The sequence below is a fragment of the Salmo salar genome, chromosome 09 (genome assembly GCF_965601325.2).
Source record: "Salmo salar chromosome 09, fSalSal1, whole genome shotgun sequence".
Taxonomy (NCBI): Eukaryota; Metazoa; Chordata; class Actinopteri; order Salmoniformes; family Salmonidae; genus Salmo; species Salmo salar.
This window is the reverse complement of record NC_138299.1, coordinates 127,302,592-127,320,971: the sequence shown is the minus strand read 5'-3', so window position 1 is coordinate 127,320,971 and position 18,380 is coordinate 127,302,592. Positions and strand designations below refer to the sequence as shown.

The 18,380-nt window shown below is 42.6% G+C and overlaps 1 protein-coding gene across 2 annotated transcripts in view; it reads left to right on the top strand.

The window, feature by feature from the left end:
* The first annotated feature begins 5,009 nt into the window (after window positions 1–5,009).
* The window catches only part of LOC106612596 (serine/threonine-protein kinase PAK 4), a 28,518-nt gene continuing 15,147 nt past the window's right edge, over window positions 5,010–18,380 (top strand). Inside the window, exon 1 of one of the 2 annotated variants that reach the window (XM_014213894.3) lies at window positions 5,010–5,305. The gene's annotated coding sequence lies outside the window, so the exon portion shown is untranslated. Of the gene's footprint in view, window positions 5,306–17,703; window positions 18,034–18,380 lie in introns of those variants that run through there. The other variant, XM_014213895.3, reaches the window with a different exon arrangement.

Sequence of the window (18,380 nt, the reverse complement as noted above, 5' to 3'; positions counted from 1 at the left end):
ACGGAACAAAGGCCCCAAGGAGGTCACACTTTTTCAACAGCTCTGATGTGATGGCTCCTGAAGAAGCCTGTTAGTTGACACTTTAAAAAAAAATATGTACACCCAACTTTTGATTAAGCAAGGTGGGAACTGGGAAGGTGGATTAGGGTGGACACTCCTGACAGAAGTTGACAAAGATGAGTGTCGTTAAGAAGGGAACTGAGGGACCTGTCTGCTGGATCAGACTGGATCTGACCCCTACAAGGCTGCCACCAGACATTCCCTTCATGTTCCTGCTGTCAGGATCAGCTCTATTGGAGTTCTGCCTTCTGTGTAGGGAAAGAAGTATTAACCACACTGCTGTACTTGATATTAAACAGTACACTGAACAACACTGATTAGAAAATGACACTACGATGCCATGGGATCCTGCAATGGGAGCACTGTGCCCTAATGTTCTCTCATTACATTCACTAGAAACAAGATAGAGAAAATATCCTAACCGTCTCACTAATTGCTATAGTTTAATTTCCACAAGAAATCGTGTAATATCCTCAATGTTCTTAGTTTTGGTTGTGTGGAATTCTCTTGATAACAATATCCACTCCGGGGTCAAGACCATTGGACCAATGGAAATTCAATAAGTTCAAGTCATTAGAAAGGTAGAATTGTCTTTATTATCTGTTATTATTGTCAAGTAATTAAAGAATAGCATAAAAATAGCAATACACAGATTTGCAATTGTTGTGCTCTAATAGAACACTAAAAGTTATTAATATATAGGTAATAATACGAATATTTCATTCCAGTTTAGAAAATGCGTAAAATAAACATTTCCCCTTCAACACAATACTAAGGGAGAAGATACCTGTTTCACCACTAGGGGTCATTGTTATATAAATTATGAATATGTGGACTATTATATCATGCCAGTCTGTAACAGCCTTATCTGCTGTCCTTGGTGACTTTCCAAAAATAATTATAAACTGGCACACCCAGTTGCAATTGGACATTAATATTGTATTTTGACTACAAAATATGTTCAATACAATATCAGTATTTGTAATGTAACGGAAGCACACAATTAGTGTTGTATTTGCTGATTCTCAGCAATCAATATTTGCTTGATAGTTTTCATAATTAAAAGCTGCCTTTCTAACATTATGTTAAGTACAAAACAAGATATTATAGTAAAACAACTCAGCCATTCATGTGGACAACTCACATTATCATGTTGGCATTCCAAAATTTCTTTGATTGAATTGTCAACCAGTCATCAGTCTGACACTCGGTCTCAGTGTAGTCCTCAGGAACTAGCTCCTCCAGATCAGTGTCAGAAACTTCCCTTAGGAAGTTCAACTCCGGGGATGAGTGGTGGCAGAGTGCTTGGAACACGTTACACCCAGGCCCAGAACCTAGATCCTCCGTGACAATAGGGACGACGCTTGGCCTGCTGAGGGGGTCTGATGTCTCTATCTCTGCGAACGCCACACGTCTCATTAGGCAGGCGGCATCGTTTGACCCTGTGAGGTTTCCAATACCCTATTTGTAGAGAACCATCTGTCATCCTACTCCCAACATATCCTTCCTCCAGAAAGCACCAGTTTTGGAGCATGGTGACTTAAGATGTGTAGTGGGACTCCAATGCCGAGGTGGTGGAGGAAGACTCATCTTGTAGGGGATTGTTGTTTTCTGAGTGTGACTCTGGAGAGGTGTCAGTCAGAGGGATGTGAGGTCCAGGCCCAGCAGTGCTCAGCAGCACTCGTCTGGGTGTCATCCATTTCCAGAAGCTACCAGAGGATTTGGTGGAGTTGACCTCTGTGGTAGACTGGTCAATACTATAGGAGTGTCCTCTTTTCAGCCAGCTAGAGATGAACCTACTCCTGGGCGTTTCCCCTGAGCCCTGTGGTGATTGGTAGGGTTGGGAGTGGCAGACATACTCCTCTCTGGCTCCTGACTGGCAGAGCAGAGGGTTCTGGATGACCTGGTCAGTCAGTGACTGGAGGAAGAGTGGGGACATTGCTGAACAAGTGGAGCAGTGGCCACGGCTCATTCCACTAACACACTCACCCCCAGGCTCCTCGTCCAGGGCATAAGGGTTGCAAATCACATGGTCAACCAGGAGCAGGTCACCCACGGTGTTCTCACAGAGAAAGTAGCCCATGTCTTTTGGGGGAGCACTCACTCTGAGATAGAAATAGCCACTACCTGACCCTTCAACATCTGCAGTCTCCAAAGACTTTCTCTGCCCACCCTGTGCTTCAACTGCTGAGGGTCCATCCTCTGAGAGGTTCTCTTGGCTCTTCTTGACCCTCTCTACCCCTCCATGGAGATCCTCCAGTGAGTGACCATCATGTTCCTCTTCCTCTCCCAGAAGCCATGTCTCTTCCCCCACAGCCTCCTCCCCCATCCCCTCCTCCCCCCTGCTCTTCAGATCCATCACTAGGAACTTGACCACGGCACTGTGGCGACAGCGGGCGGCATAGGCGAGAGGCGTCCTCCCCTGGCTGTCTGAGCTGCCTGGGTGTGCACCATTCTGGACTAGGAGGCGGACGGCATCCAAATGGCCGCATTCGCTGGCCAGGCTGAGGGCGGTGCGACCTTCGCTGTCTCTACGTTCCACCTCCGCCCCCCTAGCCAGGAGCAGCCTCAGGAAATGGGTGCGATCTGCGGTCCGTGGGAGTTTTGCGGCACACATCAGTGGGGTGCGGCCTGTCGCCAGCCCCTGCTGCTCCTCTATGGTGGCATTTACCGCAGCCTCACCCAGTGCAGCTAGGATGAAGTGGGCTAGCTGGACCTTCCCTTCCTCCATGGCCTGGAGGAAGATTCCCACGCCAGATCGCTTGATCAGACCACCTGGTCCATCCATCATGTCAGCAGGTGTGCCAAGGTGTGAAGAAGAGCTCGACATATTCCCTCTCTATCAACACTCACTATAACGTCGACCATCCCAGAATGTGGATTGAGTGTGCAGGGTCAGTCTGTATTGCAATGTGCCCGATAACATATTGATTAGATGGAAAGGCTCCCCAGGCTGTCAGCACTCTCCATTACTGTCCCTCCCTCCCTTCCTTTGTTCTCTCAAATATCTGATGAGCCAATGAGCCTTTAACCTTTTTTTTCAAAACATGTAGATATATTCTACTACCATCATCATGCTCTTTCAGCTTATTGGAGGAGATATGTTGCTATGGTGACACTAAAAGCACATGACAGGTAGGCTCTTTGTATTTTGGTAAGGGGACCATGAGGGGGAGTTACAGGGCTCACCTTCCATTATATTGAGGTATATCATACCCAGGGCATTATGTTGAGGTGTGTAGCATACCCTGAACTTAAATGCATGTTCAGTGGTAATTCTCGATTGAACATGGTTTGCCCATAAAGTTACATTTATGGGGTTACCCAGAGCTGTATATTTAGATAAACAGTACCAGTCAAAAATTTGGACACAGCTACTCATTCAAGGGGTTTTCTTTAATTTACTATTTTCTACATTTGTAGAATAATAGTGAAGACATCAAAACATGAAATAACACATATGGAATCATGGAGTAACCAAAAAAGTGTTAAACAAATCAAAATATATTTTATATTTGACATTCTTCAAAACGGTCACCCTTTGCCTTGATGACAGCTTTGCACAGTCTTGGCTTTCTCTCAACCAGCTTTATGAGGTAGTCACCTGGAATACATTTCAATTAACCTTGTTAAAAGTTCATTTGTGGAATTTCTTTCCTTGTTAATGCGTTTGGGCCTATCAGTTGTGTTGTGAGAAGGTAGGGTTGGTATACAGAAGATAGCCCTATTTCGTAAAATACCAAGTCCATATTATGGCAAGAACAGCTCAAATAAGCAAAGAGAAATGACAGTCCATCATTACTTTAAGACATGAAGGTCAGTCAATTTGGAAAATTTCAAGAACTGTAAAAGTTTCTTCAAGTGCAGTCGCAAAAACCATCAAGAGCTATTCTGAAACTGTCTCTCATGAGGACTGCCACAGGAAAGGAAAACCCGGAGTTACCTCTGCTGCAGAGGATAAGTTCATTAGAGTTACCAATCTCAGAAATTGCAGCCCAAATAAATTCTTCACGGAGTTCAAGTAAAAGACACAGCTCAACAGCAACTGTTCAGAGGATACTGCGTGAACCAGACCTTCATGGTCGAATAGCTGCGAAGAAACCACTACTAAAGGAAACTAGGAAGAAGAAGAGATTTGCTTGGGCCAAGAAACACGAGCAATGGACATTAGACAGGAGGAAATCTGTCCTTAGGTCCGATAAGTTCAAATTGGAGATTTTTGGATCCAGCCGCCATGTCTTTGTGAGACGCAGAGTAGGTGAATGGATGATCTCCGCATGTGTGGTTCCCACCGTGAAGCACGGAGGAGGAGGTGTGGGAGTGCTTTGCTGGTGACACTCTGTGATTTATTTAGAATTGAAGGCACACTTAACCAGCATGGCTGCCACAGCATTCTGCAGCGATACGCCATCCCATCTGGTTTGGGCTTAGTGGGACTATCATTTGTTATTCAACAGCACAATGACCCAACACCTCCAGGCTTTGAAAGGGCTATTTGACCAAGAATGAAAGTGATGGAGTGCTGCATCAGATAACCTGGCCTCCACAATCACCCGACATCAACCCAATTGAGATGATTTGGGATGAGTTGGACCTCAGAGTGAAGGAAAAGCAGCCAACAAGTGCTCAGCATATGTGGGAACTCCTTCAAGACAGTTGGAAAAGCATTCCAGGTGAAGCTGGTTGAGCTTTGCCAAGCGTGCAAAGCTGCCATCAAGGCAAAGGGTGGCTATTTGAAGAATCTCAAATATAAAATATATTTTGATTTGTTTAACACTTTTTTGGTTACTAGATAATTCCATAGGAGTTATTTTATAGTTTTGATGTATTCACTATTCTATAATGTAGAAAATAGTAAAATAAATTAAAAACCTTGAATGAGTAGGTGTGTCCAAACTTTTGACTGGTACTGTATAAATGTATGGCTTTGGGGCAACCATGCTGAACTCCCTAGTCATTACCCTTCTTTTTGTGTTAAACCAACTGTGATTTTGGCTAATAGTTGCTAATATTTTGGTTAATAGTTCCTGATGTCATATCAATGAAATAATACAATACAATCATTCAAGCATGGTGGTATTGGTTGCTACGGAGCAGCTCCCCGGATGTAGTGTTACCACCAGCAGCCTCAATATGACGACGAGAAAGTGAGACTTCGGCTAATATTACAGAGTTTTGGGCAGCTTCTTTTATTAAGCGAATCAAACTATTTATCCACTTTAGCGGTGCACGAAGGAAATTTAAGGTAATTATGACACGAATCAATTGTCTTTCATTCATTCAGCTATGCCTACTGACTTAACGTTAGGTATCCAAACTAAGTTTAGCTAGCTACGTTAGCAACTTGCTACCATTAATACTAGCTAGCTAGTTGCTAGCTAGAATGAGTTTGTTTGGCTAGTGAACCAAAAACGAACTTTTCTAGAATAAGAGTAACTTTATGCAATATAAAGTAATTCATAATGGGTCTTGAAACTCTGTGAAATGAGTCACGAGCTAACGTTAGTCTACTCTTTCATTGTAGAAATATAGCAGCTAGCTAACGTTATCTGCCAATAAGAACCTCTAAGCTAGTTTAGTTAGTGAGTTGACAAATCCAACTGGTAAACTAACAAACATTACATTGGTTAAAGTATGCTAGTAATCCACTGTTATAGGTAGAAGCCGTGTACCTCAAAGTAGCTGTTATGCTGAGAAACAATGATTTTGTTAGCTTGCTCTAACTATTCAAACGCCCTAGGGGAGCTAAGTGATGTGTGTAGTCTGTGCTGTGGTGTAGTTTATTTATTTCACCTTTATTTAACCAGGTAGGCCAGTTGAGAACAAGTTCTCGTTTCCAACTGCGACCTGGCCAAGATAAAGCAAAGCAGTACGACAAAAAACAACACAAAGTTACACGTGGGATAAACTAAAGTACAGTCAATAACACAAAGTTGGACTAGGAGGAGCAATTACTTTGTTAGGAGAGTCAAGATTGAGGTTCTATCCAGAGACCGCTGATGTTAGCTGCAGTCTAATCTAGCTATCTGCTATACTGAAGAATTCAGGCCTTGTATTATGGCCTTATTTAATCTTTCTTGTAAGCAGAACCAGGCAGCAGGTAACCGTTCGCTGGTTTGAATCCCCGAGCCGACTAGGTGAAAAATCTCTGTGCCCTTGAGTAAGGCACTTAACCCTAATTGCTCCAGGGTCACCATCAATAATGACTGATCCCTGGCCGTGACCCCACTCTCTGACTGTGTCTCAGTGGGATATGCAAAAACAAATGTCCAATTCTCACACAATACACATTTGTACTTGTGTAAAATAGTACAAATGTAAGCACCCACCAAATTATTATTTATCTCATCTATGAAATCCTGAACTCTAGCCCTGTACAACTCTAATCCTGAACACTCTCTCTCTCTCTCTCTCTCTCTCTCGACTTGACAGTTCATGAAGCTTTTGTATTCTGATCATAGAGTTCTGATCATGGAATTCTGAACGTGTCATGCTGCTACATTTAAATATGTCTACCGTGTCCCGATTCCCTTTAACTGTGCTATATGTAGATGTCTGTATGAATTCCACAAATGGTGGAATAGGCAACATATGATAACACAACAACTGATGGCATTACCTAACTAGCCAGCTAATCTCTGTAGCTAGCCAGCAAACTAGCAAATAACACTAAAGGGATTGCAAACTTGTTAGTGTAACTCTAACCAAACAAAAAGTATTTATTCAAAGTATTAGCTAGCATTTGAGGCCAGCAAACATGTTCCTCACACACTAGGAATGCATTTCCTCCAACGTTATAGTGAGAAGGTGTCTCTTGGTCCCAAAACATTCGGTTTTTTTGGATACTTGTGGGAAGAGTATTGATTATGTCTCCCACTGTATGCGCTTTCGGTAGCCGGATTGCATCTAGAATGAGAAGAAATCTGCACACAATGCATCCCTGACCACCTCCTGAGATGGTCAGTCGGATCTGAACAACCATCACACCCCAAAGCGACATTTCAATGCGATCTTCGTATTCTGATAGCAGAAATTGCATGTAAGTGTCAAGTGTAGACAACCTCTCTTTCCATCCTTACTTTTGGAGACTTGGCAGCTGATAAATGTTTAGTGCTGGTGTGACAGGGTGCAAGTAAGCAGGTTTGTGCGATCAGCGCCGGGCACTCCACACATTCCTGGCATGTCTGAGTGCCACTGAGGGTCACACAGACAGAACCCCTGCACTCTACCCAAACAAAGACCTACACTACACCCAGTCACCCCAACAACTCTGTACCACCACACAATCTGTTTGTTAGGGATGGATGTTAGAGATCAACAGACGCAGTGATAAGCTGTAAGGGGTTTTGGAATTGTCATGACTAGTGTTCCCCCACCTAGTCTGTGTCAAGTTATTAAGCTCTTCCCAGTTTTGTGTTAGGAGATTGACAGGGTATCTACACGCTGCCCAGAAAGTGTTTTTAGTTTGTTTACCCAAAACCACTGTGATATGTGGCTATTTATCAGAACCAACACATTTCTGATAAGCATTTGTGTGGCATAGGCTAATTTTTCCCCATGAATTCTGAGAGTTTTGGAATGGAAGCAAATAAAACGTGAAACAAGTTCTTTACATCACATTGAGACTAGAGGTCGACCGATTATGATTTTTCTACACCGATACCGATTAATGGAGGACCAAAAAAAAGCCAATACCGATTAATCGGTCGATTTTATTTCGTTTTATATATATTTATATATATATGTGTGTGTGTGTGTGTGTGTGTGTGTGTGTGTGTGTGTGTGTGTGTGTAATAATGACAATTACAACAATACTGAATGAACACTTATTTTAACTTAATATAATACATAAAATCTATTTAGTCTCAAATAAATAATGAAACATGCTCAATTTGGTTTAAATAATGCAAAAACACAGTGTTGGAGAAGAAAGTAAAAGTGCAATATGTGCCATGTAAAAAAGCTAACTTTTAAGTTCCTTGCTCCGAACACATGAAAGCTGGTGGTTCAATATTTCCAGTTAAGTTTTGGGTTGTAGTTAATATAGGAATTATGACGCGTCGACTATTTCTCTCTATACCATATGTATTTCATATACCTTGCCTATTGGATGTTCTTATAGGCACACTAGTATTGCCAGCCTAATCTCGGGAGTTGATAGGCTTGAAGTCATAAACAGTGCTGTGCTTCAAGCATTGCTAAGAGCTGCTGGAAACCGCAGTAAAGTTTGAATGAATGCCTACGAGCCTGCTGCTGCCGACCAGTGTTCTATCAAATATCAAATCATAGACTTAATTATAATATAATGAACACAGAAATACAAGCCTTTGGTCATTAATATGGTCAAATCCGTAAACTATCATTTTGAAAACAAGAGCCAGGCGGCCCAAACTGTTGCATATGCCCTGACTCTGCATGCAATGAACACAAGAAAAGTGACACAATTTCCCTAGTTAATATTGCCTGCTAACATGAATTTCTTTTAACTAAATATGCAGGTTTAAAAATATATACTTCTGTGTATTGATTTTAAGAAAGGCATTGATGTTTATGGTTAGGTACATTCGTGCAACGATTGTGCTTTTGTTAAATCATCACCCGTTTTGCGAAGTAGGTTGTGATTCGATGATAAATTAACAGGCACCGCATTGATTATATGCAATGCAGGACAAGCTAGTTAACCTATTAATATCATCAACCATGTGTAGTTAACTAGTGATTAAGTTAAGATTGATTGTTTTTTATAAGATAAGTTTTTAATGCTAGCTAGCAACTTACCTTGGCTCCTTGCTGCACTCGCGTAACAAGGTGGTTAGCCTGCCACGCAGTTTCCTCGTGGAATGCAATGTAATTGGCCGTAATCGTCTATAATTGGCGTCCAAAAATGCCGATTACCGATTGTTATGAAAACTTGAAATCGGCCATGCCGATTAATCGGTCAACCTCTAATTGAGGCCAAAGGACGCCTGGCCTATGCTTTCGGTGGTAGTTAGTAGAAAAGCCATTTTATTACTGCTCTGTGCTCTCAAATGTATTTTTGGGGGGTGGTTATGTCTAGACCATTCAGTTCACCAATAGTTAGGCTTGCAAATTGTAACTCTTTCTAACAGGAGGCTTCAATTAACTCCATCTCTCATTTTCCTTTTTTTCCTGCCTGCATAAATCCCCTTTTTAGTAGAGAACAGAGAGTGGAGTGGGGCGGCAGTGTGAAGTTGTAGTTGAGACCCTAGATCAGAGGCCACACTGAGTTCACATGATCACGGACGGCATGTTGTCGTTCTTTTGATCTGAGCCCTAAGGTTGCCTCCATAGGTTGCCTCCAAAAACACAGCTGTATAAATCGTTTCCAGTAGAGGATTCGGAAAGAAAAATGGAAGGCATCAAGTAGCCTCTAGTGCTGATTTTATAGAGGGCGGCCTACGTGCATTCATTGGTCATGTTCGTAGACCACTTATGAACATGTTCAGGTTTAACTCATTCACACAACATGTAGGGCCAAGACGAGTCCTAAAACCAGACTTCCAGTGTATGTACAGATGTTCAGGGCCATTATGTGTGAAATCTTCTCATTTCAGCTACCAAAGTAATGTAGGCTAGCCTATAATGATGTGCTTTGCTTTTTTTCCTCCCACTACTATTCCACACCCTGTAGGCCTACATATTATATATATTTTTTAGGAGCCCTCTCTCTCCCCTCCGCCCCAGGCGAAAGGTGGAGTCAGCTTTTCATTTGAAGGGCTTTAGCACAGCTACTGCTCTGTTTTCACATCATGCCTCAATATTTGGCTATTAAAATGCTTTCATCTGACCCAGGGAGGCGCCTCACTTTCCAACTTTCAACTAGACAAAGTCAATCCCTCGTTGAGTCCTTAACTCACTTTCTCTCTCTGATTATAATTTTATAAGACACAGAATCTAATGAGCTCACTTTCTCATCAGTTGCGCTTCTCTCTCTCTCGCTCGCACATTCCTGTCTACCTCACTATTTTCAGAGCAACTTAGTCTCACTGAGGGAGTGATCAGAGGATATTATGCTGTAGTCCTGAATGTGTGGTGTGGACTGGTCATCTCTTTAGCCCTGGCTTCACATAATCATACTCTGCATTTCAGTTTCATATTTCCTTTAAGCAGCGATTGCAACTGGCTGGCATTGTTTTCAGTTAAGGCTGATATGTCACTATGTGGGTAAGAGTGATGGCATCGGGAATCTCTTGTCATCTATGTCTCTTAAACAAAGCCCTGTCTGTGTAGGTCATGCTGACTGTAATATAGGCTCAGTGTAGTAGACTATAGGCTACACACAGTACAGTGAATTGTTTTCCATGTTTGCAATGTGTAATCGTTTCAATCAGAGAGGTCCACAATCAAGCTAGGACCTGCTTCCCTGGCAATAGAAAGGTCTTGTGTACACAGTTTGGCAGGGGATTGTGGGTAATGGGCTGGCCACATTTCCCCTCTGCTTTAACTGTTGCACAATGAGAGAATATAATAATGAATTGTGGTTGCAAAACAAGAAAAGGTGCTGTTGCATTATGCAGGCATATTTATTTTATTTAACTAGGCAAGTCAGAACAAATTCCTATTTACAATGATGGCCTACCAGGGTACAGTGGGTTAACTGCCTTGTTCAGGGGCAGAATTACAGATTTTTACCTTGTCAGCTCGGGGATTAGATCCAGCAACTTTTCGGTTACTGGCCCAACGCTCTAACCACTAGGCTACCTGCCGCATAACCCTGGAATATTCAAAGTGAATGAGGCAGTGTTTTTGTTCCTGCCGGTGAATAGGCCCTGCCACTGTAGGCATGAAAGAAACTACACTGAATGTGCAGACTGAGCAAAGACAGCGTTGACCGCCATTTTGATACTAATGTCATCCATTTATTTTTCTATTTCATACCAAACTTTCCAAGCTGCTCTGCACAAGATAGATATTAGCCTAGGGGGCCCACTTTTACCTCAATATTTACATGTGATCATACAAGTGCTTGACAGTATGACGTCATAATTGTTTTGATGATGGTAACATATCATAGGCTAATTACAGGGCTAAGCACGGCAACATTACCTTGCCAATTACAGTGTGTAAGATTCATACGTCTATGTTCACTCCCCAAACGGCTCTTCTTTGAAATTGGAGGCTGTTGGTTGAAGAGTTTGGTTTATTTTTTCATCTCTACTGTTTGCTGTGATTTCTCCCAGGTCCATTTTGATGTGTGGACCTAATATGTTGAGGTGCAGCCCTCCATGGGCTGCTAGGCTTTGTGTGGTTTGCTGTTTGCACTGAAGAGATGGAGGGTTAGAGTAGGGATGGATAACTCAGTCCTTGAGGGGCCGGCGTGGTGTCACACTTTTCCCCCATCTGTAGCAAACTCGGCTGATTTAAACTAATTGCATTCTAAACTGAAGGTCATGATTTATTTTTAGGTGTGTTAGCTGGGACAAAAGTGACACAAATCAGGCCCCCGAGGACTGGAGTTTCCTCATCTCTGCTCTAGAGTCAAGCCAACTAGTTCCTGGGCCCAGAAGCACAATTACATACTGTGACATATCTCTCGCAAAACAAGTCTCATAGCAGTTGCATAATTCATTGCTTCCTCTTCCTTGTCACCTGGCAAGTTTGTCATCACATTGTATGAGTCAACGGTTTGGGTTTGTTTAAGGTTGGTACGGCCTCAACTGCAGACAGACTGGGTGGAAGGGACAGTTTTGTTACGATCACATGTTAAAATTGAGACCCAGCGGTGTGACGTTACCACAAGCTGCAAGATATTGTAAATGAATGCAATGCGAGATTATGCACACTCGGAGTAGCTGCGCATGTGTCTGCTTCACTAAGCTACAACGTGACCGCAGCTGGACAAAAACAGCAGAGGAGTTTAGCCTCACTCTTGTTGCTCTTAGTTGTTGTGGAGGTCATCCCGATACTGTTGTTTAGGTCATGAATCACTGACTCTACCTTTTAACTTGATTGACCGATTCAGTTAACATGAACTCTCCTAATTTGAAATGTCATTGTTTTGTTTCTCAACTGAATCAGCATAGCTTGATATGTCAAACATGCTTGTTAGCGTAGTTTGACAAGATGTTTGAATAGCACCCGAGTCGTTATGCAATGAAAGCCTGGCTTGTCAACCTCTGCAGTGTGCTTTAGGCTCAACTAAAGAGAACAATTATTACGTTGCAAGCTGGAAGCTTAAGAAATTAATCTCATAGTTATCTCTTTTTCTTGGCCTATGTGACGGCTTGTATTTATGAGAATTTTAGGGAGGCCCTTCTCTTAGACTGTCAGACTGATTATTTCAAATGTAGTGTTGGTTATCAAAGCACTTTGAACTGACTGACCCGTATCCCAGTGGAAGCTCACGTTCCCTCCTTTATCATTGACCTTTCCACATTCCTCAGCCAGACCTGGAAGTCTGCATGGATTGGCTAAGGCAGCAAGGGCTTTGTTTGAACCCAGCTTTTGGATTGGTTAGTATTCCCCCAATATAGAGAACTGTTCTCTTTGTATCCACACTACCCTTGCCATTTTTTTAAATTTAACTAGGCAAGTCAGTTAAGAACAAATTCTTATTTACAATGAGTCTACCTAAAGGCCTCCTGTGGGGACGGGGGCTGGGATTAAAAATAAAATATTGGACAAAACACATCACGACAACACTACATAAAGAGACCTAAGACAACATAGCAAGGCAGCAACACATGACAACACAGCATGGTAGCAGTACAAAACATGGTACAAACATTATTGGGCACAGACAACAGCACAAAGGGCAAGATGGTAGAGACAACAATGTATTAATTGCGGACTCAACTCTTTTGACAGTTCACTTCACACATTGCTATGTTTAGAAAGAAACCAAGATTTATTTCCAACATTCCCTCAATGCACTCTGGGTTTTTACAAAGTGCAGAATGTGTTATTGGACAGCTAGATATACCTACATACATTTTGAAATCTAATAATTGCATTTAGTTAAAAGAGGAGACATAATAATTGTAATCAGAAGATACTTTTAACATGTAAATTATTGGTAACAGAATAGATAGCAGAAGAATAACTGCAGATTAAATAATTAAATTGTACACGACTGCCCCTTCAAAATAAATGTTTTTCTGGTGTTATACTTTGTATTCCATGTTATAGAGCAGCTTATCAGGAACAGAAGACTTTTAGTTTGAGGTTAGGATTTACCATTGCTGAGATCTTATTTTCACATGATCAGAAAAGGTCAAAAAGGTCACGGACAGGTAAATGGTTATCCCTTGTCAAAAAGGCACCAAATCACCTGTCTGAATTCTTAATTTCAACACATTTAGTCCAATATCTTAAGATAGTGGTCATATTGTTATGAAATTTTCAGGGTTGCTATAGAATACAGAAGTTAAATATTCAAATCAAAGTTTTTGTCACGTGCGCCGAAAACAACAGGTATAGACTTTACAGTGAAATGCTTACTTACAGGCTCTAACCAATAGTGCAAAAAAGGTATTAGGTGAACAATGGGTAAGTAAAGAAATAAAACAGTAAAAGACAGGCTATATACAGTAGCGAGGCTACATGCAGACACCGGTTAGTCAGGCTGATTGACGTAGTATGTACATGTTAAAGTGACTATGCATATGATGAACAGAGAGTAGCAGCAGCGTAAAAAGAGGGGTTGGGGGGGGGCACACAATGCAAATAGTCTGGGTAGCCATTTGATTACCTGTTCAGGAGTCTTATGGCTTGGGGGTAAAAACTGTTGAGAAGCCTTTTTGTCCTAGACTTGGCACTCCGGTACCGCTTGCCATGCAGTAGTAGAGAGAACAGTCTATGACTGGGGTGGCTGTGGTCTTTGACAATTTTTAGGGCCTTCCTCTGACACCGCCTGGTGTAGAGGTCCTGGATGGCCGGCAGCTTAGCCCCAGTGATGTACTGGGCCGTAAGCACTACCCTCTGTAGTGCCTTGCGGTCAGAGGCCGAGCAATTGCCGCACCAGGCAGTGATGCAACCAGTCAGGATGCTCTCGATGTTGCAGCTGTAGAACCTTTTGAGGATCTCAGGACCCATGCCAAATCTTTTTAGTTTCCTGAGGGGGAATAGGCTTTGTCGTGCCTTCTTCACGACTGTCTTGGTGTGTTTGGACCATTCTAGTTTGATGTTGTGGACACCAAGGAACTTCAAGCTCTCAACCTGCTCCACTACAGCCCCGTCGATGAGAATGGGGGCGTGCTCGGTCCTTTTCCTGTAGTCCACAATCATCTCCTTAGTCTTGGTTACGTTGAGGAATAGGTTGTTATTCTGGCACCACCCAGCCAGGTCTCTGACCTCCCTATAGGCCGTCGCTGTTGGTGATCAGGCCTACCGCTGTTGTGTCGTCTGCAAACTTAATGGTGTTGGGAGTCGTGCCTGGCCATGCAGTCATGGGTGAACAGGGAGTACAGGTGGGGACTGAGCACGCACCCCTGGGGAGCTCCAGTGTTGAGGATCAGCGTGGCAGATGTGTTGCTACCTACCCTCACCACCTGGGGGCGGCCCGTCAGGAAATCCAGGATCCAGTTGCAGAGGGAGGTGTTTAGTCCCAGGATCCTTACCTTTGTGATGAGCTTTGAGGGTACTATGGTGTTGAACGCTGAGCTGTAGTCAATGAATAGCAAACCGGAAACCACTCACCCAGAGGGGAATTATGGAAATTAGGAACTTCATTTGCAAATGAGTCAGTACGGAATACATAATTACAGTAATTTAAGCCCAATTTAAGGTAGGGTGGTAATATTATTAACAGATCTTCATGCTTTATGCAAAACTGAAGAGTTTAACAATTTGAAACAATTTATGAAATTAGAAAATGTTACTTTATGCAAATTAGATACAGTGCATTCTGAAAGTATTCAGACCCCTTGACTTTTTCCACAATTTGTTACGTTACAGCCTTATTCTAAAATTGATAAAATTGTTTTCTTCATCATTGTTTTCTTCATTTCTACACACAACACCCCATAATGACAAAGCAAATCCAGGTTTAGAATTTTTTGCAAATGTATTAAAAATAAATAACTGATCACATTTACGTAAGTATTCAGACCTTTTACACAGTACCTTGTTGAAGCACCTTTGGCAGCTATTACAGCCTCGAGTCTTCTTGGGTATGACGCTATAAGCATGGCACACCTGTATTTGGGGAGTTTCTCCCATTTTTCTCTGCAGATCCTCTCAAGCTCTGTCAGGTTAGGTGGGTAGCGTTGCTGCGCAGGTATTTTCAGGACATTCCAGAGATGTTCGATCAGGTTCAAGTCCGGGCTTATGCTGGGCCACTCATGGACATTGAGACTTGTCCCGAAGCCACTCCTGCGTTGTCTTGGCTGTGAGCTTAAGGTCGTTCTTCTGTTGGAAGGTGAACCTTTGCCCCAGTCCAAGGTCCTGGAGCAGGTTTTCATTAAGGATCTCTGTACTTTGCTCGGTTCATCTTTCCCTCGATTCTGACTAGTCTCTCAATCCCTGCCGCTGAAAAACATCCCCACAGCATGATGCTGCCACCATGCTTCACCGTAGGGATGGTGCCAGGTTTCCTCCAGACGTGACGCTTGGCATTCAGGCCAAAGAGCTCAATCTTGGTGCCTTTTGGCAAAGTCCAAGTGGGCTGTCATGTGGCTTCTGTCTGGCCACTCTCCCATACAGGCCTGATTGGTTGAGTGCTGCAGAGATGGTTGTCCTTCTGGAGGGTTCTCCCATTTCCACAGAGGAACTCTAGAGCTCTGTCAGAGTGACCATTGGGTTCTTGGTCACCTTCCTGACCAAGGCCCTTCTCCCCCGATTGCTCAGTTTTGGGCCGGGGGGCCAGCTCTAGGAAGAGTCTTGGTGGTTTCAAACTTCTTCCATTTAAGAGTGGAGGCCACTGTTCTTGGGGACCTTCAATGTTGTAGAAATGTTTTTGGTACCCTTCCCCAGATCTGTGCCTCGACACAATCCTATCTCGGAGCTCTACGGACAATTCCTTCGATGGCATGCTTTTTGCTCTGAAATGCACTGTCAACTGTGGGACCTTTTTATATAGACAGGTGTGCCTTTCCAAATCATGTCCAGTCAATTGAATTTACCACAGGTGGACTCCAATCAAGCTGTAGAAACACTTCAAGGATGATCAACGGAAACAGGATGCACCGGAGCTCAATTTGGAGTCTCATAGCAAAGGGTCTGAATACTTATGTAAGGTATGTTTTTTATTTGAAAATTCGCCAAAATCTCTAAACGTGTTTTTGCTTTGTCATTATGGGGTATTGTGTGAAGATTGAGGGGGAAAAAAAACTAATACATTTTTAGCATAAGGCTGTAACGTAACAAAATGTCAAAAGTCAAGGGGTCTGAATACTTTCTGAATGCACTCTATATACAAAAGTATGTGGACACCCCTTCAAATTAGTGGCTTCAGTACAGAGTTCCAAACTGCGTTATGATCTCCCTTCACTGGAACTAAGGGACCTAGCCCAAACCATGAAAAACAGCACCAGAACATTATTCTTCCTCCACCAAACTTCACAGTTGGCACTATGCACTCGGGCAGGCAGCATTCTCCTGGCATCCATCTGCCAGATGGTGAAGCGTGATTCATCATGCCAGAGAACGTGTTTACACTGCTCCAGAGTCCAATGGTGGCGAGCTTTACATCACTCCAGCCGACTCTTGGCATTGCGCATGGTGATCTTAGGCTTGTATATTTCATGAAGCTCCAGACTAACAGTTAATCGTGATGACGTTTTGTCCAGATGCAGTTGGGAACTCGGTAAGACTTGCAACTGAGGACAGACGATTTGTACGCGCTTCAGCACTCGGCAGTCCCGTTAAGAGCTTGTGTGGCCTAACACTTTGCAGTTAAGCCGTTGTTGCTCCTAGATGTTTCCATTCACAATAACAGCACTTAGTTGTTCTGGCACCTCTAGCAGGGCAGAAATTTGATTAACTGACTTGTTGGAAGGTGGCATCCTATGACTGTTTCACGTTGAAAGTCATTAAGCTCTTCAGAAAAGCCATTCAATGTTTGTCTCTGGAGATTGCATGGCGGTGTGCTTGATTTTTATACACCTGTCAGCAACGGGTGTGGCTGAAGTAGAATCCACTCATTTGAAGGGGTGTCCACATACTTTTGTATATGTGACCAATAATATTTGATATATCGTTCAAGTATTCCCCAGCACATTAGCAGCAACTCATTATGATGGCAGACATGGGATCTTTACAAATCTTTTTGACATTTGCTTCATCATTATTATTTGACAACATTTGCTTACACTATGAACAGTTTTGATGGAGGAAGCTACAGTGCATGTTTTTTGTTCCGAGGCCTCTCTCTTCACAGGTTGCTTGTGTTCATCCGCTGACAATCCTGTTCAAATTAGCAGTCACTCTGGGTATTTCACAAGATGCCGTTAAAGTATTGATGAGACAGTGCTATAATAAATAAGCGAGTACATTAGTATTTACCAGTAGTTGAACATTCCTGTTTCCCCCAGATGTGCCTAGGTCAAGCTTTCAGCTTGGCCGTGTCATATAATAGATGACATAACAATCATAATGACTAGTAAGAAGAGTGATCATTGAACAGACACCGCAGGCAGTGGGCGTTCCGGGATTTGAATGAGTCAGACGTGACTCTCATTTTACCCCTGTTTCCCGGTGACGTCATGATACTGGCCCGCGTTAGTGAAACCATCGGAATGCGACAACATTGATTTTTAGAGGTTTACAGTTCTATTTCGGAAGTTATTCATAAGTCGTTTTTTATCGTACAACGTACATTTTGGGTAAATACGGCGTGTGCACTAGCAGCAGCTCTTTACCTATTTGAAACGCTGCGGAAATAACTTCTTGATCTCACTTTGAAGAGTGTTCTCACAGAGCGAGGCTGCCTGGGATATTTTTTTCCTTGTTTGTTCTCATGCGTGATCGTGAAATGGTATCAGGTGGATTGTATCGCGTTGGATAGACATTCTGGTGAGTAAATCAAAGGCAGTTTTACTGTCGTTAATCATTGTTTTCATAGTCATTCTTACGTCAAAATATCGAATATAATTTAACCTAATATGCTTCTCGACCGTGAGAAGTTTATCTCCACTGCAAAATGTATATTTGTGTTTCTGAGGTAAAAACTCACTCATAAGATTAGCCTCAAATCAACTTGAAACACGTTATTATAGAGGTCAAATGCTCTATGTACAGCCATTACATGAGTAATAAACGCAGTGACTTCTCACTACACATTAAACTACACAATCTTTACCACCAGCATGTGGAATTCTGGTATTTTATTTTCTCCCATCTGACCTTTGGTTCGTAAACCT